Raw genomic sequence first — 9,387 nt, 5'->3', positions numbered from 1 at the left:
AGCAAGACTGCAAGATCTCATATCCCACCAGGACATTCACAGCTTTCTGCCATGTGTAGGAAGTTGGCCATCAGAACCCATGTGGTATATTTAGAACCATCCCAAACGGACATGTCTTCATCTCCTGACAAATATAGCCCAGGCAAGCAGAAGCTGGTTGACTGTACTTACACTAAAGAAAAGCTTTGTGCCATTTAGGGATGGACCTGGATAAGGCATGCCTGAACTACTAACTGGTGAGTGTACTGCAGTTCAAACTGAGAGCCATAAAGACCTACAGGTTCATTCCCAAATGCCTCAGCTTTAAGGTTCTAATAAAAACTGTTCTTGGACAGTAACACAGCATTGCTCTGACCTAGTCTTTCTACCTATCTGTTTTTCACATCACCTGTCATTTTTCTCCCCTATTCCTTCTAGCTAATCTCTCCTGTGAGTAGGAGAGCATCCTTACTATCAGGCTTTCTGCCAGACCTTTTCTGTTCTATTGAAGCTTCACAAGATTCAAATAACATCTGAAAATGTAGCTCTTAAAATATTCCTTTTCCTTCTCCAACTTTTGTTTCAAATTTAACATTGTGACTATAGTATTTATTTTCCAAGACTGTTGGCAGCCAATTATTGTGAATAAAGGGCCCTAAAGCTAAAAAATTAAAACCAATATGAGGCTGTATTGAGGCTGGATAACCTACAGATCCAGCAAGGAGTGCAGCAAGGCATAGAAACCCATTGGGTACTGACAGCTGGGCAGGAATGAAAAATCTGTGTGTGAGAGAATGACTGGCAATCAGAAGATCAGAACATTCATCTCATACAGTTTGGATTTGAGGAGACAACAGGGGAAAGGTTATTTTTAAAGGATGGGAGGACCTCCTACATACAGTTTGGATTTGAGAAGACAACAGGGAAAAGTTATTTTTAAAGGATGGGAGATTGAAGGGAACATAGGGGTTTTTACTTGTGGCTGACCTCTTGTCTTAGCTTCTTATCAGATGCAGCACTGAAAGGTGACATTCATCTTTCATCCTAGTCACTCCTGTCTGTCGTCACAAACTGTCTCTGAAATCAAGCCCAGGTTGCTATCAGTGTAACTCTATAAATGATACAGCAAACTAAATGGGTAGGTTTGAAACATGCCCAGCTCACTTTTCTGTAGGTGACACTATACTTCCCAATCAGCATCATCAAAAACATGCAGCTTGTAAAAAGGTTGTGTGCAAGGCGAAATAACTTTTCTGTAGAGTCATATGGCTGTCACTTTTCACCCAAGTGACTTGGTGTCAGTAAATTCAGTAAATGAAACTAATGAAACTTGTTCATTGCTATTGTAATGACACAACATTGGTTTTCCTAAATGCTTCTTTTAACTTCCATTTCTGTAGACATTATTTATAGACTAACCAGTATGAAAAAAAACCAAAAAACAAACAACAACGGAATATTTTTCCTTTCCTAAGAGAAAACGTGTGAGAAAGGTCCAGGGAAGTTAAAAACACTCTGAAATTATGTCCAAACTGAGACACATAGGTGCAGGTCCAGACTCCTGGCTTTGCTGGGTACTGAGGTTACATCATATGTCAAGTCTATCAATGCATCTCCTTCCTGCACAATGTGCTGTCAGCAGAAGACCAGAAAGGAACCACAATATATTCCAGGCTCACACTTGATAGGGAGAAGCTGGAACTGTGACTTCAGGGCATGCTGAAACTCCTGCAAACTCTGTGATTTAGATGTGGCTTCAAGTTATCCCAATGGAGGTTTCTTGATTTCTCCCCAGGTAAACTAGATGCCAAAACTCAGTTGAGAAGGAGCCATCTCTCCATGTATAGGCAGGCACACTCACAAGAATAATTCTGCAGGAGTGCATAGTGGCAGTCTCTGGTCAGGTCCTCTCAGCAACAGAGCTTCAAGGACATAAATCAACTCAGCTACTGCAAACACATTCCTACCCTGCTGCTTTCCAGAACAGGCCCTTGTCCACCCTGAAGGGTACAGCAGCCAATGGAAAACATAGGATAGAACAGAAGAAAACAACAAGATGGAAGGAACAACAGAGAGAAAACACTACATCCTAAGCATAGCCTGCTCCCCACTACACACTGCTCTAGTGGCTTCCTTGCTGAAGGAACTGAGTGTAATTGGTGGTGGTTACAAAGAGAGGAGTCTGCAGAGGAGGAGTGAAGTTGATCCTGGGAAAGGTATGGGAGAGAGTTATTTCCCCTATGTATCTTAATGTTTGTCTTTTTTCTTCCTAAATTAGTGTATATGTATGCAATAAATTACATTACATTTCCCCAAGCCAAGCTTGTTTCACCCACAATTGAAAGTGGTAAGTGATTTCCCTGTGTTTAGTTTAACCCACGAGCTTTCTCTTTCCTACTCCTCCTGCTTTCTCCTGGCATTCCACTGAGTGAGTAGTTGGATGAGAGTTTGGCTGCTGGCTGGGGCCAACCCATTCCCAGCTGGAAATCTGGGACAATGCCTGCAAGCAAGATTTGGTTTTATGGGAGGAAAGACGGGGGAGTGGCTGATGAAAGTGAAAATTATATCTCAGTCCTACACTGCATTCCCAGTCACACTCTAGTTTTGCACTAGAGTAAACAAAATTACTCCATATTAATATACAAGTAATCCAAGAGAAACATCTGGCCTCTGGTTCTCAGGATAAGACAAATAAAGGACTGCTACCTAAGCTATGCTATGAGGCCTATGCTATGGACTCTCTCCCATTTAACCTGGGAAAAATAGTTCTTATATATATATAGTGCTATATAATCATTTGTTTGGGTCACATTCAAGTACAGAATTATGCCACTGAATGTCAAAAGATCCCTGTATAAACATTGACTACTTCTACACAACTGATGTAAACCCAATAATGGTCTCTGAAATTACAAGATTTAGTGAATTCTGAAGGTTGACTTCAGTCAAAAAAAAAAAAGTGATATAAAGAATGCATTTCACCACTGAATGATCAGGTTCTATTCTTTCTATTGTGAAAAACACCAGGCCATAACTTTAGTTCCTAATGTCACCTCCTCTCTTATTCTGAGTTTCTGATCTAACAGATTAATCTCTTTTTCCTGCAATTAAGATAGAGCACAGCTGAGTGCACAGCAAGAGGAAGGTAGGGCCCAGTGCTGTGCATCTCTGTGTGTTTTATTTTTTATTTCGATTTCTCAAAGGTTCATGAGCTTTGCCAGATGGCCTTTATCCTCTGTCTCTCCTCTTTACACCTTTACCATAGGACAATCAGAGAATACTCCTGGAGCTAAGACATGCCCCAGAAAACCATGTGCTACGGAAACCACGATAACTGCAACCCAGTCAGAGGGCTATACTAAAATAAAGAAATGGAGTGGAGGTGTTGGCATAAAAGTGAGTGAGGAACAAGAGCCTGCCCAAACGCATTCAAGGGTTATTTGGAACACGTTTGGAGACCTCCTTGGAGATACCATGCAGAAGGTCACATATATCTCATTAAACCAATGTCATATCCAACTGCCTCATGTGCAAATATGTGGACAGATGAATTCAGCCCCAAAGATTCCTGAAGCAGTAAGATAAGGACAGAGAAAAAGAACGAGTGAAAGGTGATTGAATGGAATGGGAAGGAAGATGCAATCTCATCAGGTCTACAGTACTTAGCTGGTTTGCTGCCTGAAATTCAGGAAGGTACCCCATGTGGTTTCTGTGCAGTGAACTCAGACTTCTAACTTCCCTTGTGTGTGTGCAGACTAGATATAGCCTTATCCCCTTAATAACTCAAGATAGATAACTGAGCAGTCTAACCTTATGTGCACATACAAATGTGTGAGAAAGTGCTGGAATTTACTTCTCTGGATTTCATGGGGAGAATGGCTTTCTCCAGTCCCAGATTCCACAAGTCTTTCATACACCTCAGAAATTATCCAGGCTTCTGTTCTGTCATGACAGTTTTGGGGATAGAGTTTTAATTTTTGGGAAATAACAGAATATCTTTATCTGGTCCAGTACTTTTTATTTTAATTAAACTAATTCACAGCTCAGCCTTGGAGGGTGTGTAGAGCTTCTACTAACCAATATCAGCATCTCAGAAGTACTTCAGACTATATATAGGGCCTGTAAATGCTTCAAGTTCTCAAATATATACTGAGAACATTTATTACCATTTTCTGGAAATAACTAGCTTTTATTTAGAAGTCTGACATATTTCCCAGTCTTCAGAAAACCCAAAGGTTTGTTATATAACTTTGAAGTCTTTCTTCTAAAATATGTAAATAGCATGTAAAGAGCAACTAAATTACAAACAGCATACATCCACAGCATCAGCTAATTTTAAATGTAAAAAGCATACTCTGTGCAAGAAATATGTCATAAAGAAGCACAGTTAAGAAATGAGATTCAGTCTGGAAATGTTATGTAAGCCTATTTGATTAAAAAGAATTCTACTCACAAATGAGAAATAAAATGCAGACGCTGCATACCAGGAATCAAACCTGAGCATGAACTAGGGGTATTTGACATTTCCATCTTCATCAAGGGGGATTCTGTCAAGTAGCAGCTCAAACTCTTCATCAGTAATCTACACACCAAACCTGAAACAAACAGGAGTTAGCAGCACTTGCTTGCGGAGTTCACATTTGGGTCAACAGTACCCACAATATCCTGAGCATATGGCTGCCATTAACTCTTTGTTACTGCTTCGGCCCTCAAGATCAAGAGCACCACGTGAATATCAGAGGTTAATCAGGGTTTTGATCGCTTCAGCTTTCTCAAAGAAAGAAATTCTACCCTAGAATCCCGGCATTGGTGGGGCACAGAAATAGAAATACTAGCATATTGAACTGTGTGCAATTGTCTTCTATAAAAAGTTATTCATTACACTAAAACACTGGTATTGCTTTAACTAGTTAACTCTGAAAAGCTTTTCATTTGGACTGTTTAGCATGAAAGAAAATGTAGAGAAAAACTGTCTTTTTGGGAAACAGCTTCTTAGTGCTTTTGGAAAGCATTTCATAATGGCTTTTAAGACATTTTACATACAAATATTTAAAAGTGGCAGTGTTTATTCATCGGCAAGAAAGTGTTTTCATCTCTTCAGAACAATCAAAACATAATCCTCGAAATACTGGCATAAACAGGAATGACTTCAGCAATAATAAAGAACAAGGCACTCATTCATCATTTTGCAAAGCTGATAAACTCAGCTGACTTTTGGAGGGATATAATTTCTTTTTGACAAGGCAATTGAAATGTATACAAAATAAAATATTTATTTGTTGTTTTAGTTTCATCATCATGCTTTCCCATTTTACGTAATTCAAGAAATCTTCCCGTGAAAGTGTAATTTGTCCTTAACTCCTCTTGTGGTTTTCTGATTCAGAGGCTTGGCACATAGAGAACAGCTCATTCTGTAGAATACGTTACTCTGCTTTATTTCTGAGGAAGTCTGCTGAGGAGAGCAGATACAACTGCTTTTGCATTTGCCCTCAACTGACAGTATCTTATTTTACTAGCTTTCAATTTCATTTATCTACAGACTCACTTATTATTTAGACACATGCATTTAGAGAAGCTTTAGTTCAGTCAACACATATAAACCAACACAGAAATAATGCACACCTGCAGCATTTTTTACCTGCTGAAGAACATAAAACCTAATTTGGTCAGGGAGTGTCAGTGAGAACAATTTTCCAGGAATCCGTAGCTACTTTGGGGTTACACCGTTGCACGGGTCATTTGAGGACTAGCTAGTTGCACGTGATCAATGGGCAAAATCTATTTGCTTACATGATCAGTTAAACAAAATCTCTGGACTGTTTCTATCTCCTAATCCTTCCCTTCATCACTTGCATCAAGGGGTGTCATACCAGAAAGGAGTTTAGGTTGTATATAAGGCATAAGCAGTGGGAATCTATGTTGAAAACCAAAAAATTAGGTAAATTGGCCAACTTCTAGCTCTGAAACTAGAACAAATAGATTGTTTAGTCATTATATTACTTCTCTGTGTGTAACCATAGTCACAAACAAAGCTAAAAAAAGTTCTACATAAAGTAACACATGAGATCCAGGGAAGAAAAAGAATAGCACTTAGTGCAACATTTCAAGAAAATGCCTTTTCCTATTCATCATTATTGTCTTCAAAAAGGAAGGGGAGCAACAAAGCCACAAACTGTTCAAAAAGCAAAATGAACCTCTTTGAAGAGTGTTCTGGATTTAAAGACAAAAAATTGCTGTGATCTACAAAAATGGGAATAAGGAGAGGAACATAGGCTCATAAGATTTGAAGTTTGTCTTAATGTTTATTACCCAATTTGTCCTCTCTGAGAGCAAGACTAAATAATTACCAAAGGGAGGCCCTACTTCTCTCACAATGTCATTTGCCTCAGAACAACAATTTTTGTAAAGCATAGAAGTAGACAGAAACTCACACACAGATTATTTAGCACCTCTAGTTGCAAAGAAACACTCTCTCAATCAGTCATTAGATTCAGTTGTTTCCAGGCTCTGGCTTATACTATTTTTTCCTCTCCACAGCAAAAGATATGTCCTCTTATATAAGTTCCAATATAAATCTATGAAAAAATCCACAGAAATTGTAATATTTTTTTTTGAGGAAAAAGAGATTCTTGATGCAAAATGAGAGAAAAATCTTCCCTTCTGGTAACCAAATGAAAGAAAAAAAACCCAAACAACAAAGTGCCTTAACAGGCAAATGAGTAAGCATTTTCTTGGTGTTGGACCCAATATCATGACCATGATATGTTACTGAGAATATTTCTTATTCTATAGGTTCAGTATAGCTCTGAGTAGCTGCTCATTTAATTTCACTTAAGGAAATAATAATGATAATTCATTACTAGCTGGTAGCCCGGACTAGAGAGGCAGGTCTCTAACATGGAATGAGGCAAGCCACTGAAGCAATCACAACAAGGGCTTCTGATCAGACTGCTTTTGTAAGAAGAATGTCAAACTGCTCTCCATATCCAGCCAGATCAGGAGATCACAAAATAAAAGGTTTGTTTATGTTTAATGCTCAAGAAAGTTAATGAACTGTAAACTGCCAATATGGATAAATTTATACTCACATGGAGAAGTTAACTTCCTCTTTGCTGTAAATAATTTCTCATTCCCAGCATTAGCCTATAACTGTGATTTGTAATACCCAAGCAGGACAGCTGATTTCTGAAACCCCAGTCGTGCACTTGACACTGTAGAATACATTTTATTAAGAAAATACCACAATCATTTAAAAAGCTAAATAAACAATGTCATTTCTATAAGGAGGATGGTTCAGAATTATTTTCTCTTCAACACTTTGCTGTTCATCAGCCTTCAAGTAGTTATAACTGAAGCATTGCTACTGACACACAAACCATCCCTGAACATGGCTGGGGAAAACAGCAGCCTGGAAAGAACTCGGTGATTTATGGGTGCCACACTCCTTCTTACAAAAAATGCCAGAAGTAATTTCAGTGTTGAAGGTCCCCAAGCTTCCCAAATGCATCCAGGAGACAGAAGCTGATCCTGAAGGTGTGATCCGAAAGCATGTCTGTATATATTTACTTTTTAGGGTGGTCAATCTTACTGACATAGGAGAGGAATCAATGTACGGTCCTTGAGAGTTTTCTCTCCCTGACATATATTGTGTCTTCAGGTCAGAAAATACATAGGCTGGCCTAAGTTAGTGAAGCTGGGGGAAGGGAGCAACAAGGCTGCACCAACTTTGCATACTGACATTTTCTCCATTATTAAAATTCCAAAGACCTATTTTACATTACTGATCTCAGGATTTCTGGAAACATGCTGTGACTACATTACATCCATCGTGCTCACTGGTGTGGAAACTGAAAAAGCATTGAATGAAGAGAGTGTATGGCCTATACCATTTGTTATCCCAAACACTGATATTATACCTCTCATTCTGAACTTCCCCTCAAGCTTTACAAACACTTCCATGATGTACAAAAGCAGTAAACAGGAGAATCAAGTGTTCCAGCACACAAATGCAGCCACCTGAAACTAAGCAATGATTTAATCAAACAACAACAGCACACAACAGATGAATCACTGGGTTCTCCGGGGCACATTTTCAAAAGCAGGTGCAATAGGCAGGGCTTGAGAAAAAGATATCTATTAACTGGAGGGTTAAGCCTATTTAGACAGAAGCTGATGCAAAACACAAGGGACTGGTTAACAGCGAGGTTGAGAGAAAATGCTTTGGCAAGAAGCCCAGAACCCTGGCAAAGGGAACACCTGCAAAAAGTCACATGTGGTTTATTGTACCAATACCTACATTTGCACATGCAAACTAAGAAATTGTTATTTCCATTTTATCCTATGTTTAATATCCGCAATATCCCCAAGTAGAAGTTCTTACCTCTCCTACCTCACATCCAGGAGGCAGAGTAAGTTAAGGTACATTGGGAAATTCAGCAACTGTTTCAGTCAGTTACTGAAGTGTCTTTTAATTATCTATAAAGACACTACTACTGGGTTCCTATGCAACAGCATGTTTTTAAAAGGTCGTTATTGAAAAAGAGATGATGCAAAAACACGTCCTCTGCAAGAAAGCAACTGGGAACAAGCACAGAAAGCAGAGATGAAGAACTTAATAGGTGTCAAGACTAGTATGCTAGAGCAGAGATGGCAAGGCAAGTAAGACTGCAGACCATGTCAGAGGGATAAGCAGTCTAAAATTCTGATGGGCATGTGAAGCAAGAATGAGGCATTTATACTGATCTGATTGTAAGTAGAAGTAAGTGGGAGGAATTTTCAAACAGGGCATGATATACCCAGAAAGATAAGCTAAGGGGATTATTCCAGCAGTGTGACCTCAGATCTGTCCCAGGAAAAAGGGCACGGCACAGATACTTGCAGTTGTTGAGAAACCACAGGCAATTGTGGGGTGCACAACCCTACAGTTCCCATGTGCAAGCGCATGCACAGAAACCACGGTTGCTGCTGGCAGGCAGAGCATGAATTAACTACATGCTGCATTTGCTTACAAAAAACATGGCCTCTGTCAGCACTCTTGTGCATTTTCTAAGGGATCACCTGGAATTTCGCCTGTGAAAGCAACATAAACAAATCAGTGTCACAAAGGAACCAGAAGCAATCTCTCTCATCTGGCAATTTTTAAGGAATCAGCAACAATGATTTGGGCAAGGACTTATGCATTTATGAAAAGTGATTTTAATAATGGACTTAAAAATAACTGGAATTATATTGTATTGGCATAAATCCACAGTTCCCCTTCCCTCCAGAAAAACTCCCTTTCTCCACCTCTCATGACATAAACACTGAAAGTATTGGTGTGTCCTTATCTGTGGTGTTGGATGTCTATTTGGCACTTCAATCCTCTCATAGATCTCAAGGAAAACACCAAATGTAACTCACTCGTCTTCA

This window comes from Fringilla coelebs (genome assembly GCF_963513975.1).
Source record: "Fringilla coelebs genome assembly, chromosome: 4".
NCBI lineage: Eukaryota > Metazoa > Chordata > Aves > Passeriformes > Fringillidae > Fringilla > Fringilla coelebs.
Note: the sequence above shows the minus strand (reverse complement) of the source record.